Source organism: Leptonychotes weddellii, chromosome 3, assembly GCF_054177405.1.
Source record: "Leptonychotes weddellii isolate Sample4059 chromosome 3, ASM5417740v2, whole genome shotgun sequence".
Classification (NCBI taxonomy): Eukaryota; Metazoa; Chordata; class Mammalia; order Carnivora; family Phocidae; genus Leptonychotes; species Leptonychotes weddellii.
The window spans coordinates 31,255,851-31,273,955 of NC_138371.1; the positions used below are offsets into that span (position 1 = coordinate 31,255,851).

Sequence of the window (18,105 nt, forward strand, 5' to 3'; positions counted from 1 at the left end):
AAAAACCCCATATGGCTGGTACTGTCCTTATCCCCATCTTCTAGATGAAGAAGTCACTGATAGTTTAAATCACTTGCACAAGGTCACATGGCTAGTAAGTGGTGAAGCCATGTCTCATCAACCTAGACTACAGGAACTCTGAACATCTCATGAACCCACAGGATATTATACTTGTTCATTACACTGAAAACATCATGCTTATTTTACCTGGGTTAGTAAGATACCTTGGAAAGATACAGGCATGCCAGAGAGTGGAGAATCACACAGTAATTTAGGAACCTGAGACCTTGATGAAGTCCCTAGGGATCTAGTGTCCAGAAATACCAAGACATTCTCTTCAAAAGGACATGCTGCCATGGCTCAGCCCATCATCACCACTTAGAAAGAAACATGGTCCTTGGTGGACCTCTTTAAATTCTGGAAACAAAATAAACCATTATTTTAAAGTGCTGCTCTGTCCCATTTCTGGAATAGCCAATAAAGCTGCCAGTTTTTGTTTTTGTTTTTGTTTTTTTAAGATTTTATTTATTTCTCTGACAGAGAAAGAGACAGCGAGAGAGGGAACACAAGCAGGGGGAGTGGGAGAGGAAGAAGCAGGCTTCCTGCTGAGCAGGGAGCCCAACTCGGGGCTCGATCCCAGGACCCTGGGATCATGATCTGAGCCGAAGGCAGATGCTTAACGACTGAGCCACTCAGGCACCCCAAAGCTGCCAGTTTTAAATGGGGCCCAGGACATGACAAGGCAGTGTAGCAGGCCAATGTGGCAGGGCAAGATACTGTTATTTGGGTCTTAGGATCCAGCAAACTCAGTGCTGTTTGAAATGTTTGTGGCAGATATATAAAGCTACCAATAGGCCCTGATAAGAGAATCACAACACAAACCACCTAGGCATAAAGCCCCACACAGAAAAGGGGTTTTCAATCTTGGCACAATTAGGAGGTTGGTCACTCCTAACGCTGCAAGGGGCTGTCCTGTACATGGTAGGATATTTAGCAGCATCTCTGGCCTTTCCCCCAGTAGATACGAGTAGCACTCCTCCCAAGTTGTGACAAAATGTATACAAACATTGCCAAATATTTCTTGGGAAGCAGTATTGTCCCTAGTTGAGAATCACTGCTTTAAATATTTTATTTATTGGGACGCCTGGGTGGCTCAGTTGGTTAAACGGCTGCCTTCGGCCAGGGTCATGATCCCAGGGTCCTGGGATCGAGTCCCACATCGGGCTCCTTGTTCAGCAGGGAGCCTGCTTCTCCCTCTCTCTCCTTCTGCTTGTGCTCTGTCAAATAAATAAAATCTTTAAAAAAAAATTTATTTATTTATTTATATATATATAGAGAGAGAGAGAGCGCACGAGCAGGTGAAGGAGAATTCCAAGCCGACTCCATGCTGAGTGCAGAGCCTGACAGGGGCTCAATCCCACGACCCTGAGATCATGACCTGAGCCAAAAATTAAGAGTTGGACGCTTAACCAACTGAGCCACCCAGGCGCCCTGAGAATCACTGCTTTAGAATAAAGCTATGCCCTCTTCTGTAGAGGATTATGCTACTTTTGAGAAAGAGCTCCTTGCTTGGCTTTTGGGTTCTGATAGAGAATGACCATGGGGCACCAAAGTGACCATGTGACCTGATCTACCTTAAAGAACTGGGTGTTCTAACCCACCAAGCAATAAAGTTGAATGTGCTAGCAGCATTACATCATTAAGTGGAAGTGATACTATACCAGACATTAGTTCTTCCTATCCTTAAGGCACATGAGATGATAGTTCTCTACCTTCTTTAAGTCAGATGTGACCTCTTGACTTGCTTTGACCAACGAGCGGAAATGATTCCTGTGGAAGCATTTAAATGCCAGTATGCACTCTCCAGCCTGTTCTTCCCTTGCCACTATGAAAATAGAAGCAGGGAAAAATATAAACATGTACTGCTGACCCACCATATGGAAAACAGCTGCCCTGCAGTCACCCAGACTTTCAACATTTTACATGAGAAAAAACAAATCTTTTTTTTTTTTTTTTTAATTTTAAGCCATTATTTGAAAATCGGTTATTACCACTACGTAAGTTGCTGACCCTGACTATAAAAGGTTATATATAAGGTTAGGACAGGCCCTGGAAGCACAAATAAGCCTTAAAAACAAATGGCTCAAACACCCATGGCACACACTTCTAAATGTCAACATTCCCTTAATCTATGAACTTGCAGAGTTCCATATGATCAAAGAAAAATTCCGGCCTGGTTTACATATGGTTCCATATGAGATGCTGGCATTACGCTGATACAGAGGTGGCCCTGAAACACAGGAGATTTACATGTTCACCATGCCTGAAAAGAAAGATGACCAGAGGTAAATATCTAAGGACTGGCTACACAGGGTCTGTCACTGTACTTGCTTAATATGCTCATGAACAAAATGGCCCAGTCAGTAGGAACAGAAATTACACCTTGGCTCAACACAGATGTCCCTCATCAATGTTAACGTATAATTCCATGACATGCCAAGCTATCTCACACCTCCATGCATTTTCTTAAGCTACTCTCCTCCTCTCTAGAATGCCTTTCAAATACCCTCTAACCTAACCGCCTTACTCTCGCAAGACTCAGATGAATAGTCACTTCCTCTTTAAAGCCTTTCTTAGCATACAAGCCGGTTATCCATTCAAAGCCCTTTCTTTCCCCCTCATTCACAAATTCTCAACCTAGAGTCCAAAGACCCCCCGGAATCTGTGAATAAAACTCATAAACTTTGATGGGAAGAAAATTATATCATTCTTTTTATTTTCATTTAATTTTCTAAAGACTTATTTAATTATTTTAGAGAGAGAGCATGCACAAGTGGAGGGAGGGGCAGAGGGAGAGAATCTTCAAGGAGACTCCCCACTGAGCACAGAGCCTGACGTAGGGCTCCATCTCACCACCCAAGAGATCATGACCTGAGCCAAAACCAAGAGTTGGATGCTTAACCCACTGAGCCACCCAAGCACCCCATATCATTCTTTTATTTTTAATCTCTAAAATTTATCATTTCATTTGATTATAAATGTAAGCAAAACAACAACAACAAAAAATCCACAGTATTTTCTATGTCTTGGGTCACCAACAGATATCACAGGTGGTTTCACTCAAATTAGAGTTGTTGCAGACATCAAAACATCATTTATATTCATCACTACTTCATGCCACATATCTCTGGTTAAAGAGCTTTTGCCCCATGCTGGGAGAAAAAAAGTTTCCAACGACAGTCTCTCTTCTTAAGCATACAAAAAACATCACAAGTGATTCTTTTAGGACCTCTTTCTCTAGCCTTTAGAGAAGGGAAACAGCCTTCAATCCCTCTCCTTAGGAAACAGAGAACAACTGATTTCTTTTCATTAATATTGCTCTTTCAAAGCAATCACCTCTCCCTCTCCATCTTAAGCTGCTTGTAAATTGATGAGGTAGGTAGAATCACAGTGGTAACTAGTCCTAACAGCACACAGTACTTAATACTTTCCATTCCCAGAAAACTGTGTAGAGGCTTATTAGTCCTATTATTAAACCATAGCTTCTCTAGGGCAGGGAATATTCCTCAGTTGTGTTTGCATTTCTAGTTCCTAACAAGGCCTAGCACACAGTACTGAATTCAATTCTATTGGATGAACGCCTTAAAAACAACTGGGCAGTCAGCAGCAGACTCAGCAGAGAGAGAAGCAAGTATGGCAAAGACTATTAGTTCCCACCGAATACAGATGCCTACCTCCACCCCCACTGATATAGTCTATATGCTCAACTATTTCTGAACCTCACTTATAGCCAAATACGGCCAAATTACTAAGTTCTGGTAAATGAGATCAGAGGAAATACTGTGTGAGTAACTCTAGAAAGGTTTCTTAAAAGATAAGAGGTGTGCCCCTTTAGTTCTCTGCCTTTCTTCTTCCTTCCCTTTGCCTAGAACTTGGATGTGATGACTGGATATCCAGCAACCATTCTGTGACCTTGAGAATAGAAGCCACATGCTAAAAATGGCATAGGAAAAAGACAGGAGGAGCCTGGATCCTTGACAACTCTGGAGTTGCCATATCAGTCCAGACTGCCAATTTCTGATTTTTTTTTTTTCACAAGACAAAGAAATGAACTACTATCTTGTTTATGCGATGGTTATTTCTTATCTCTGTATCTAGCAGTCAAACACAATTCCTCACTGATAAAGTGAAAAAGAGACTCCAGCAACAAATCTGTAGTCTAAGATGCCAAGAGCCATCTCAGCTATGCTTCAACTTAACGATGATAAAATGTAAGACATTTCCACTGAAACGGGATAGAGTAGGAAGCAAGACTAAACAAAGAGCCCATACTCTGTGAAGGTACAGCACCATTATAGCTCAGTTGGAGGGGTGTTTATAGTAGTTTGGTACAGTGACAAGATTTCATAATGCAGTACTGTAATTTCTTGCCAACATTTAGGAGTTATGTTCTAGAAAACTAATGTAGCTTATAAAACTGTGACTGGCAAGACCAAATTATATGAAAATAAGAGGTTAGGAAAAATAAACATTTTGATGAAACGTGTTAAATCAGCTGTTTAAAAGCTGTCCAAATAAAAAAATCAGTAACCTTTCTACAGAATAACCTCCTTCAAGTTTTCAGTAATATTGTTGTATGCATAACAATCAAATAAGGTTGATTTCCCACATATTACACAGATTACTCTACTTCATAAAGATTTTGAACCTGCCTTACCTAGCTTGCCATTTAACATCTTTTGTACTTATGTTTTTATTTGTACTTGGTTAAGTCTCAACAAATATTTCAAATCTTAGTGAAAGTGTCATTTTTTTGGACTGCTTTTCATCCTTACATTAAGAAAATGGAAAATAATCTGAATGTTTGTGTCTCACCACAATTCATATACTGAAATACTAACCCCCAATATATTGGTATTAGGAGGTGGGGACTTTGGGAGGTGATTAGGTCTTGAGTAGGTAGAGCTTTCATAAATGGGATGAGTACTTATAAAAGAGACCCCAGAGAGCTCTCCTAGCCCGTTTGCCATCTCATAACACAATGGGAGACAGCATTCTCTGAACCAGGAAGTGGGCTCTCAGTAGAAAAACAATTTGCTGGCACATTGATCTTGAACTTCCCAGCCTCCATAACTGTTAGAAATAAATTGTTGTTTAAGCCACCTAGTTTATCATACTTTGTTATAGCAGCCCAAACTGACAGAGACAGAGGTCTTTTTCTATTTCTCCATTCCCCTGAATTTAGGCTAGCTTTGCAAGTTGCTCTGACCGACAGAAATGTGATGGAAAGGACATTATGTAAGTTCCAAAGCCTAAGCCCTAAAGACAGCATGGAGCCCTGTAGCTTCTACCTTCACCTTTTTAGAATGCTACCATGAAAATGCCATGTAAGGTTGCCAGACTAGCTTACTAGAGAAAGACAAGCTACACTGAGAAGACTGAAGCACTTTAACGGACAGCTAGCACCAAGTGCAAACATGTGAGGACACGCTGTACCTTCCAACTCAGTCAATTCTCCAGGCAGATTCGACTACATGAGAGAGCTAAGTGAAACCAACAGAGGGACTGCTTAGTCAACCTACAGATGATGAAAAATAATAAATCTCTTTGCCCTAAGTCATTAAGTTTTGATGTAGTGTGTTAGGCACCAATACCAAAAAAGCCCCCCAAAACTAAAATAAACAAAAAACCCCAACAACTTGATACTTAATAGTTCCTTAAGATGAGAAAAATCACTCAAAATTTTTCTGTTTTTATCTTTAATTCACCTATTGTAGTATCCTGGAGGTTATGCTGACTCCAATGCTTCATTCCACTATTATTAAAAAAAACCTGAAATTAATGTATGAAAGTACAACAGGGAGCCATTAAAGTATTTTGCATAAAATAAGTAATATGTAATAGGTACTTCTGAAAGAACACTCTGATTGCACTACAGAATGGACTGGAGGGAGAAAAGACTGACTCCAGGATGACCCATAAGACTATTGGAATGGGGTGCCTGGGTGGCTCAGTTGGTTAAGGAACTGCCTTCGGCTCGGGTCGTGGTTCCAGGGTCCTGGGATCGAGTCCCACATTGGGCTTCTCCTGCTCTGCGGGGAATGTGCATCTCCCTCTGCCTCTGCCTGCCAGTCCCCCTGCTTGTGCGCTCTCTGTCAAATAAATAAATAAAATCTTAAAGAAAAAAAAAAAGACTGCTGGAATGGTCCTAGTGAAAAGCCTAGAAAGAGGCTAGAGGCCTAAACTATCACTGCTGCTGCCGCCACGACTACTATATTTACTATATACAGTATTTAATGCATTTATGATGCATTAAATACTGTAATAAGAACCTTACTTATATTTGCTCATTTAATCTAATTACCCTTTAAATTTTTTTTTTTTTTTTAAATAAATAGACTCACAGGAAGTTCCCAAAATATGTGCCAGGAGGTCTCAGGTACCCTTGGTCCAGTTTCCTCCAATGGTAACATCTTGAATAACTATGGTAAAATATCAAGACCAAGAAATTCACACTGGCACAATCTACAGAGGTTATTCAGTTTTCAGCAGTTATATAACCACTCACTTGTCTGCGTGTGTGTGTTTGTGTAGTTCTATACAATTTTATAACATATGTGTATTTGTGTAACTACTGCCACAATCAAGATACAGACTGTTCCATCAAGAGGCTCCCCTCTCCCTGATCCTTAACCCCTGGCAACGATTAATCTGCTCTTCATCTCTATAATTTTGTTATTTTAAGAACATTATATAAATGGAATCATACAATATGTAACCTTTGGAGAGTGGCTTTTTTTTCACTTAAGACTCTTCCACGATGTTAGATGTATCAACAGTTCATTCTTTTTTATTGCTGCATACTGGTCCATTGTATAAATGTGCCAGTTTGTTTAACCATTCACTTGTTGAAGAACATCTGGGTTATTTCCAGTTTGGGGCTATTAGGAATTAAGTTGCTATGAGCATTCATGTACAGATTTTTATGTGAATATGTTTCAATTTCTTTGGAATAAATGCCCAAGAATGCAATTGTGCAGTTGTACAACTCTTTTTAATGACAAAGAAATTGAGGCTATAAATGTGGAGCTGGAATTCTAATCCAGATGGTACACCTCTAAGTCTTAACTCTTCATACTTCTAAAGGTGTAGAAATTGAGAGAAGTAAATGGAATTTAAAAAGTAGCAAGAAGGTAGAGTCAACAGAACCTAGCGTTGTTGACATGAGGGATATATGAATGAAGTGTCAAAGGTAATACCAGGTTCTAGCTTCAGCACGTTAAATGATAGAAGGTAAAATATGAATTCACTTTTATACATATTGTATTTGAGGGACCTGCAGGTCATCCTCATCTAGCAGGCAATTAGATTTACAGAATAGGAACCAGAGATCAAGAAAAAGCTCTGGATTAAAGACAGACTTAAGAATCATATTTAGATGCTAACTGAGCAAATGAAATCAGAGGGACAAGGTAAAGAATAAGAAGAGATCTGACCACAGAACTCTGAACAGAAACATTTGTACCTTCTAGTTTTTTTTCCACAAACAATAAACAGTAAGTACTGTGATAGACTGCAAGTCCATATTAACTTTAGATTTTACAATCATCAAGTAGAAAGGACAGGAGTATACTCCCCACTCCTTTTTTCAATTAGAAAGAAAGAACTACAAAAAGAATACATGCTAGTTAAAAAGCCTCACTACTACTCTGTTTAATACCATAATGGTGGATACATGTCATTTTGCATTTGTCCAATGTACAAAGACAAGACTGAACCCTAATGTAAGCTATGGACTTTAGGTGATAATGATGTATCAATGTAGGTTCATCAATTGTAACAAATTTACCACTCTGGGGGATATTGATAATGGAGGAGGCTACACACGTGTGTGAGGCGGGTATGCGGTATGTCTTTGTACCTCCCGCTCAATTTTGCTGTGAACCTAAAACTGCTCTAAAAAATAAAGTCTGATTTAAAAAAATTGCTTTTAATCCTCCATACAAAAGAATATATAAAAAATTATTAGTTTCATTCCCTACTCAGCATCCAACTCCCTCCACACATTTTTTCCAAAAAAATATATGGGGAAAGGAATCTAAGGAAGTCAACTGACAAATCTTAGTAGCTAACAAAAATCTGTATTAATTAAGAACCAAGCACTATCAAGAGTCAAGGATTATGTCAATTATATGCAATTTTAAAAAGAGTTAAGGGGCCATAATAACAAAAGTAATAGATAAATTGAATTCTAACATTTTTGGGAGTTCAGTGTTTTACATAGAACAAAATAACTATTGGGGCACCTGGGTGGCTCAGTCGTTAAGCGTCTGCCTTCGAATAAATCTTAAAAAAAAAAAAAAAAAAACCTGACAAAAGCTAAAATTAAAATAAAAAAAAAAAAAGAACAAAACTATTTTGTAACCCATGCTTTGCCATTCAATAAACTGGTGTCACTTACCATATTTTATTACTTTTTTTTTTAGCAGTTACATTTCAAACCTAGAAAGAACTATAATTCTATGAATGATCAAAGTCATGCCTCTTAATACATTATTGTGTTTTTACATCTTTCTCCAAAATTAGTCTACTCATCTGCTTTTTCTTATACTTGTCTCCATGGCAGAGATCCAAACAGAAAAGTCTAGACTTCGTTAAAGATGGACCATGAATTTCTAAACAGGGCCCAAAGTCAACACATACGCAGTTTCAAGGTTTTTTTGTTTTGTTTTTTGTTTTTTGTTTTAAAGATTTTATTTATTTGACAGAGACAGACACAGCGAGAGAGGGAACACAAGCAGGGGGAGTGAGAGAGAGAGAAACAGGCTTCCCGTGGAGCAGGGAGCCCAATGTGGGGCTGGACCCCAGAACCCTGGGATCATGACCTGAGCTGAAGGTAGATGCTTAACGACTGAGCCACCCAGGCACCCCCAGTTTCAAGTTTTAACATATATTAACATATATATGAGTGAATGTTTACACAGAAGATAAATGTATATCTTCATTATATCATAGCAATATCCCAAAAGAACTTTAATCAAGAAAACATCCAATTTTTATTTTCCAGTTCTATTTAATTCTAAAACCAGATGGCTTTCAGAGACATTAAGGAAACAAGATATGACTAAACATCTGTGCAAATTAGCACAGGTCTGAATTGTGGAAGAAATTAGTTTGGTTTATGGAAAGCCAAGTAAAAACTAATCCAAACCAAAACTTACTCAGGACCATTTTTACTTCTGGCAACTTTAGCTGCTGGTTAGAAAATCTAGACCTGCTATGACATTAAATGGTGAAATTTTATTGGACTATAAAAATATTGGTAGATTTAGCAGCCCTTTCTTTCAATTGAAAACTACTGTTGCTATTTCATACCACAAGTATGAGAGCCATGAATTAGATCAATAATTCTAAAGTGGAAGCCAGTGATAAACCATGTTACTAGATCTTTTTTCCTTCAAAATATATCTACCTCCCTTCACATTCCCCCTACCACTAAGATTCTGAAGGGAAGTGGAGGTGATATAATTGATAGGTATGTGTGCCTTTTTTTCTAAACTCCTAGATTATTCTGATACATATGTAACTCTCCACCTTCAGGAGAATTTCTGAATTAGGTCCAACTCTATTTTTTAAATAGGCAGGCAAAGGACCAGAGCTACAAAGAGACAAGAGCTTAGTAGAAGGCTCTGCAGGTAAGGGCTATATTCACACCAGTTGTAAGCCACCTTCAGAGTTTCTGTGTCAGCTCCCTCCAGAATTCATGATGTTATATTTTAGACAATGACAAATATTCAGTTCACCATCCTGAGAAAGGCACATAGTCTACTAGCCAGATAAAAATGTAAAAAGAAGCTATTTTGGACATCAAAAAAACTAAGAAACCACAGAGAATGAAAGACAAAAATTCCTCTGTTCTTGCATTAAAATAACAGCAAAGTACTTTTTTTTTGGTGCAGCTTGTAACTTGTCTAGAGACCTTCTGTCCATATTTTATCATTTTAGTTTTTTATTATGTAGCATTGGTTTTTCTATTTAAAGCTCAGCAAAGCTGAAAATCTTCATGGAATTTAATAAACTATTAAATGCCAGAACTGTGTATTAAAAACAAACAAACAAACCTAAATCCATATTGCATGTCAAGATGGCTTAAGAGTTGGATTTAAAAAGCTTTGAAGGCCCATTTTACAGCAAAAATTATACATCTTTACAGCAAGTGTTTCAAATTCCTTATAAACAGCTCCGATACTGAAATATGTCAGAAAAGTAGTCTTCTAATGATGTATAAATAATAAGCCAATTATTATTATTATTTTTTTTTATTTTTAAAGATTTTTTTTTATTTATTTATTTGAGAGAGAGAGAGAGCACAAGAGGGGGGAGCGGGAGAGGGAGAAGCAGACTCCCTGCCAAGCAGGGAGCCCGATGCAGGACTCGATCCAGGGACTCCAGGATCATGACCTGAGCCGAAGGCAGTCGCTTAACCAACTGAGCCACCCAGGCGCCCATAAGCCAATTATTATTATATTCTAATTCTGACTAGTGTTTCTTAAATCACTTGGTAATTTCCTACTCAATGTTCAACTTTGTTGCATTCTACAATGACACCTACTGGCCATTCAAACTCAGCCCTTAGTTCTCTAAGACAGCTCTAGTAGGCTGGTTACATAAGAAGAAGATACACACAGAAACACACAAACACACAGGCACACACTCAAACCACCCTGCACAAAAACAGAGATTTATTTACAGGTACTCACACTACAGAATTCCATCTAAAATAGAAAGTACTCTTTGCGACTGAGATAGTATTACTCTTGCAAAAAGGTAAAAAGACAGAGTGAAACACCCAGGTATCAAAATTTTTAACTGAAATCTTAATAAATATCTCAGTACTCTCAACATTTCAGAACAAACTTTAATGATCCACCTCTCTTTGCCAAATGATATTTACAGAAAAAACGAATCTTTTAATTTAGGTTCTGGGATATACTAATATTAAAGTATCATTAATACAAAAAGGAAAATTATACAGTTGCTCATACTACATTAATCCTTCTCAGCTAAAGGCTACATTTCAATCAGCTTACATTTTAGCAATTTATAATGCTTCTTTTAAAGTTTTCCAGTGTGCTATAAAATCTAATTTTTAATGTAGTTCGTCCTTCTGTAACACATACTGAATGAAATTCCTATTTTATTCTACATTCCATTGTGCAAACAATTATAAAAACTCAGAAAAAGATAATAATTTACAGTTCATTGTGTCTGTAAATACACTTTACCTCAGTTGGAGAGGTTCAAAGAGCATACTTTCTAAACCTAAGAAATAATTCATAACTAGTTTATCAGACGTAAAAAGCAAATTACTTAAAAGATGACTTCTCCCCCACCCTATCCCCCTTCAAACCGCCACCTTATTTTCACAGTCCCTAATATCCACAATATGTATGTGTGGGGGAATCTAGCAACTAATTTTCTAGTCATTTTCCAACTCGCACTTACCTTCTACTATAGATTTTTGAAGCTCTCCACTTTCCTGAAGATAAAAAAAAATTATTTATCATCAGTCTTGACCCTCAAAACAAATTCATGAACTGCAAAACATGAACCTGGCTGCTCGTCTCAAACTAACGTATCTCTCAACCCAAGTCCGTATTTGGGATAAGCTTTTCCTCACTATCCTTCATGCTTCTTCGATAACGCCGAGGTAGAAAGCACTCAAAGCAACGAAAAAAACTATTCTGACACATCAATAGGTTGCAAGACCTCCTCTTCCAAGGGCGACAATCTAGTTGTTTGGGTAAATAATAGCCAAGGATTACATAATGTATAGCTATAAAGAGTTTGAAGGATCTGACCGCCAGTAAATATGTTTCTTCTCCACACACCCTTCCCACCCCGAGAAATGGCCATAAGAAGCAATTCCTAGGATTTCTCTCCGGTGCCTGCAATGCCGCGTCCTTTTTTCTCTTGGAGCTTCGTGCAAGAATTCCTCCAGCCCTCACGATATCGTCTTGCTCCCGCCTCTCTCCTCTCTCTGCCACTGCCACCGCAGCACCCCACACCCTAGGCCCCCACATCGCCTCGCAAGGTTCAGCCTCCACCCGCCTCAGCTGCCTTCTCCTCACGACCCTCCCAAGCTGCTACCAGGTCTACGCGAGGTTCCGGAACCACCAACACTCCAGCTACCGCCTTCCCAGACCACCCTCGTCACATGCCCTCTATAGTTCCCGCAGCCCGAAAAGAAGAAAATCCCTCCTGATCTAGCACTCTGCGTCCCCCAAAGACAGCGCCGCCGCCTACCTGTCACCCGGCTGCCTCCGGCTTCTTACCGCCACCGCCTCCCGCAGCAGCCTGCCAACTGCAGCGCAACAACCAGCCTTCCTATTGGGTGCTTACACGCTCTAACAACTGCCTCACTTATTGGCTGGAGCATGTTCGCGGCCCTCCCCTCTGTGCAGTGTCTAAGGATTCCGGTCTCCAAGCAAGGAAAATATCGCCTCTTCCCTGCTATTCTGTCCTCTACAATTATTCTTACCTCAGTCAGACCACCTATGCACAGATGCGCGGAAAAATGTCGACTTCCAGCACCCAGCACCCTTCATGTCCTCTCCACTCGGCCCAGGAATCTGTGACCTAGTGCGGAACGTTAAATGGCTCCTCTGCTTTCCTGCCGTAAGGCACTCCAGGAGACAACTTCCGTTTCCACTTGGCTCCGGCTGGAGGATTGACTATTGAGTGTCGTGAGAGGTCGGAGTGCTGTCAGGTAAATTAGAGTTGGTGGGAGGCCTCTTAATTAGGAATTAGAGTGAGACTTTGTTCTGGGGATTGTAGAAAAGGGGAGACTAAATGGAGAATGGTCTTGAGAGTATATATCTCGAGGGAAGGGGATCGAAGAACTAGCAATAGAGGACAATGAAGTCCTGGGATAGTGAGGGGTAGTTTGTAGAAGGATGCGGTGAGAATTACTGTTGTAAGTCCGTGTGCTTTTTCCCTCTTTTTCCCACCCGCAAACCCTCGCCCTGTGTCTTGTGGTTTACCTCTGAATTGAATAAACGCAGAACAGCTCTAACTCGAAGAATTGTAAAATAAGAATAATTGCAATGTCTGCCTCACAACAATCATGTATGGTTTTAAGTAAGGCTTTTCTGGTGTGAATGTTTATGGTAACGTTAAAGTGAAAAAAGCAGGGTACAAGAATCACATCCATTTTTAGAGGGATTACTATTTTTAAATTGCATATAAGTAGGTGCAGGGACTGGAGGGGACACGAAAAGTTCACTTGTCTTTTATTTTTTAATGTTCTTAGTCACAATTTTAAAAATGAGGTGTAGTTGGGATATATACTTGAAAGTCGTGGATAAGCCATAAAATTACATGTACTGTAAGTGGCATTATCCTTTTATTTTCTAGTTAGGGAAAGTATGCCAGCCCCCAGTGGAGGTGGAGTTGATCTCCACCAAAGTAGAGATTCACTCCAAACACAGGTAGCTAGCTTTTTAGAAGTTTCATGATTATATGTTTTTTCTTTGTTGAACTAATAAACTTACTGTTTTTTGTCTGAACAGTTCTGAAACTGAAATAATTATCCAATGTTGAGTCCTTGGCATAATTTGTCATTTATCTAATTTTAGTTTCTATTGTGAAATAGCAGAAGGGTGTATAAAATATAAATACATTTAAAGAATTACAATTAAGCAAACCCTACGTAACCACCCCTCAGGTTAGAAAATAAAGCATTGCCGGGCGCCTGGGTGGCTCAGTCGTTAAGCGTCTGCCTTTGGCTCAGGTCATGATCCCAGGGTCCTGGAATCGAGCCCCGCATGGGGCTGGCTCTCTGCTCAGCGGAAAGCCTGCTTCTCCCTCTCACAATCCCCTTGCTTGTGTTCCCTCTCTCGCAGTGTCTGTCTCTGTCAAATAAATAAAATCTTTAAAAAGAAAAGAAAAGAAAACATTGCCAATAACTTAGAACTTTGCATTCTCAGCAGAGGTGATTATCCTTCAAAGTGATGAAAATTGGTTCTTGGTTCTTGGAGGAGAGGTGAAAAAAATCTTAAAGACTACAGTGGTTTGAGGCCCTCCAAAGAGCCATGGTACATTAGCAGATAAATACAGTATATCCATGGTATTACAATTTAATTGGGGGAGGGGAGTAGGAATGTGATAAGGAAAAAAATATCTGAAAAAACTCCTTTGGGGTGCAAGAATTAAGAATAGATTGAAAAACACTGCCTTAGAAGCTCTGTGTATGAGCTTCTGTGATTCTGTCTCCTCCACCAAGAGATAGCCATTATCCTGACTTGTGATAAACATTCACTTTTTTCGCTTTAATCTTTCCATGTATGGTGCATTTCTAAAAAAAATGAATTATCTGGTTTTTCAGTTTATATAAATGGGATCAAAGTGTATGTATTTTTTAAACTCACCCCTTGTTCATTATTTGTGAGATTTGTTCATACTTTTGCATGTAGTTTTTCATTGTGTATTCTGTAGTGTGACTTTCGTAAATAATCCATTATTGTTGTTGGATATTTGGGTTGTTTACAGTTTGGGGCTAGCCACATAAACAATCTGGCTAAAAAGATTCTTATAAAATACATCTATTGTTAAAATATATATATGTATATAGTTACATGCATGTAAGAGTTTTTTTTATAATAGTGCTGTCCAATGAAAATATAATGCAAGGCTCATATGTAATTTACAATTTTCTAGTAGCCATATTAAAAAGGTAAAAATAAAGTTAATTTAATTATATATTTTGTCTAACCCAGTATATTCAAAGTATTATTTCAAGATATAATCAGTACTAAAAGTCATTAATGAAATATTTTACATTTTCTTCATACTGTCTCAAAATCGATGTATTTTACACTTAAATATGTTTGTATGGTAAGTTTTCATAAATATAAACACTTGATCTGTGTTTATATTTTGCAAAATTTACAATTGAAAAAGTAGCTCCATATGCCTAAATTGTTCCAAACACACTTTAAAATTTTCCAGTAACTGATTTGAGACTCCGACTTGAAATTTAAATTAATTAAAATTAAATAAAAATTCTAGTTCCCCAGTTGCACTATTCACACTTCAAGTGCTAGTGAAAACCATATTGAATAGTGCAGATCTAGACCATAAGGTATTCAAATGTTTGACATTTCTAGGTCAGACCAGTTTTTCACAATGGTTGTGCTAAGTCACATTCTCACCACCTGGGTGTGAAAGTGGAAAACACATCACATTGTGTTTTCCACAAATCTCACAATCTTGCAAGGTAGGTTTTATCCTCATGTTATATGAGGAAACAAATTCAGAGAGATTAAATTATTTGCCCAGAAGTGTATAGCTGTTAATAGTGCATCCAGGATTAAATCTGTATACACCAAAGTCTACACTGAAGTAGAATTCCAAACTTCCTTCAAGTGATCATGATATCATTGTTTGATTTATGGCTATTCTGAAGTAGAAATAATTTTAAAAAGAAAATGAAAAGTTCCCTAGAAATTGTGTTGTTCAGCTCTTTGAAAAGTCATTGAAATATTCTATTTAGTAAATGCCTATAAAGGGACACTTTCTGAAATATTTTAATGAGGTAGAAGAGAAAATGCATTGAATTTATTAAAGGAAATTAGGAGAAATTAATATGATACTTTCATGTTTTCTTTCAAAGATCTATCTCCCAAATTACTTAATATTTTGAACATAGTAATATTGTAACTTTGAAATAACCTTCATATATGGTAATGCTTCCATTTTTCTTTTCTTTTTTTTTTAAGTTGGAGGGGTGCAAAGAGAGACTCTTAAGCAGGCTCCATGCCCAGCGCAGAGCCCGACGCAGGGCTTGATCTAACAACCCTGAGATCCTGACTTGAGCTGAAATCAAGAGCTTAACCAACTGAGCCACCCAGGAGCCCCTCCATTTTTATTTTCAAAATCAAACTGTTTCATCAAAAGATTTTGATTTTTTTTTTTAATTTTTTATTTATTTGCGAGAGAGAGAATGAGAGACAGAGAGCATGAGAGGGAGGAGGGTCAGAGGGAGAAGCAGACTCCCTGCCGAGCAGGGAGCTTGATGTGGAACTCGATCCCAGGACTCCAGGATCATGACCTGAGCCGAAGGCAGTCGCTTAACCAACTGAGCCACCCAGGCGCCCTCATCAAAAGATTTTGACATTTGTCTTGTATTCTTTTCCAAGTATGTTGATACTCAATTAGGGTTAATATTCTACAATTGATATTTGCCAAAATAAGGGTTTGTCTTGCAATCTCTTCAAAGATTTTTGGAATGAAACATTAAAAAAAAATTTTTTTGAAAACATGGTTTGAAGAAACCAAGATATCCTTCTAATTAAACACTTCTTAAATATTTATTTTATAGGGGCGCCTGGGTGGCTCAGTCGTTAAGCGTCTGCCTTCGGCTCAGGTCATGATCCCAGGGACCTGGGATCGAGCCCCGCGTCGGGCTCCCTGCTCCACAGGAAGCCTGCTTCTCCCTCTCCCACTCCCCCTGCTTGTGTTCCCTCTCTGGCTGTCTCTATCAAATAAATAAAATCTTTAAAAAAAAATTTATTTTATAATAATGTATTGAATCTCAAAATCAGCCTGAAATCTGAAACCGTAATTTTTTCCTTTTTTAAAATTTTTTTTAAGATTTTTATTTATTTATTTGACAGAGAGAGAGACAGCGAGAGAGGGAACACAAGCAAGGGGACTGGGAGAGGGAGAAGCAGAATTCCCACTGAGCAGGGAGCCTGATGTGGGGCTCGATCCCAGGAGCCTGTGATCATGACCCAAGCCGAAGGCAGATGCTTAATGACTGAGCCACCCAGGCGCCCCATTTTTTCCTTTATATTATTGAATCCACCAAATAATAATGAAATAATAGATCAAATGTTTCATTTGAAATTGTGAATGTTGTTTTAACTTGTGTTTGGTGGGTATTGGTTTTCATTCTTTTTCTGAATGTAAAAAACATCAAAATACTGTTTTGTGATTATCTTAATATGTCTAAATATACAGTGTTGGTTAATTTGTCAGAATTACTATGTATAACTCCCCCCCCCAATATTCTGGGAACTAATGTTTAATGGAATGAACATTTCACATAATGTATCTTTAGTAAACACTATCTAATAATTACCTCTGTCTTCTAAAATGCAGTGTAAGAGCCCTGCCTTATTATTGGGCCTGTTCAGAGTTATAAAGGCAGACATAATGGTAGTAATTATTTGGTTTGGTTTTATTTCTGGAGAGCAGTGATTATAGAATTGCTACTGCTAACCTTATACAAAAGGGGCATTAATTCATACCTCCTTAATTTTAAATTCATAGCAATTTAACTCGGGACTGAACTGAAGTTTATTTTTACATTATCTATAAAAATAACACTAGTGGGGTGCCTGGCTGGCTCAGTCGGTAGATCATGTGACTTTTGATCCCTGGGTTGTGAGTTCAAGCCCCATGTTGGATGTAGAGATTATAAATAAACTTAAAAAAAAAAATAACACTAGTAAAACTGAAGTCTTATAACCATTACAGGCATATTTTATTTAAGGAGCCTTAGGGGTCCTAAGGTCTCTGTTGGTGTAGTTCAGGAGTCAGCAAACCACAGCCCGTGGCCAAATCCAGCGTATTGCCTGTTTTTATACTGCCCATGAGCTAAGAATGTTTTTTTACAGATGAACATCTGGGATGAACTTGCTAAGGAACCCTAACTTTGAGCCCCAGTTAAGCAAAATGTTATCCCCAAAAAAGGGAATTTCATTTTTTCCATCAGACCTGTATTACAAAAAATTGTACTCAGTTATTATTATATCTTGAATTTATCAATAAATATTTTTTCTCTTGTTATATAACTACCTACAAGATATCCTTGATTTTACCTCTTGGTCCACAGAGCCTAAGATATTTACTATCTGACTCTTTACATAAAAAGTTCATGTGGGGCGCCTGGGTGGCTCAGTTGGTTAAGCGACTGCCTTCGGCTCAGGTCATGATCCTGGAGTCCCGGGATCGAGTCCCGCATCGGGCTCCCTGCTCGGCGGGGGGTCTGCTTCTCCCTCTGACCCTCCTCTCTCTCATGCTCTCTGTCTCTCATTCTCT

The 18,105-nt window shown here is 38.5% G+C and overlaps 1 protein-coding gene and 2 long non-coding RNA genes across 4 annotated transcripts in view; 1 reads left to right on the forward strand and 2 right to left on the reverse strand.

Annotated features, from left to right (window-relative positions):
* Window positions 1–18,105, reverse strand: part of LOC145720744 (uncharacterized) — a 253,598-nt gene that overhangs the window by 57,266 nt on the left and 178,227 nt on the right. The window lies entirely within an intron of this gene.
* Window positions 144–12,535, reverse strand: LOC145720490 (uncharacterized). Of its 2 annotated transcripts, none has more exons than XR_014143423.1 (3): window positions 11,506–12,298; window positions 1,722–1,885; window positions 144–417 (listed from the first exon to the last, which is right to left on the reverse strand). It is a non-coding gene; the product is annotated as an uncharacterized LOC145720490 (long non-coding RNA). The 2 variants fall into 2 exon arrangements; XR_014143424.1 differs by lacking the exon at window positions 144–417 and adding an exon at window positions 12,307–12,535 and having other exon boundaries at window positions 426–1,885; window positions 11,506–11,539.
* NDUFB3 (NADH:ubiquinone oxidoreductase subunit B3) overlaps window positions 12,613–18,105 on the forward strand; it is a 9,423-nt gene continuing 3,930 nt past the window's right edge. The window contains exon 1 of the mRNA XM_006745904.3: window positions 12,613–12,769. The gene's annotated coding sequence lies outside the window, so the exon portion shown is untranslated. The remainder of the gene's footprint in view (window positions 12,770–18,105) is intronic.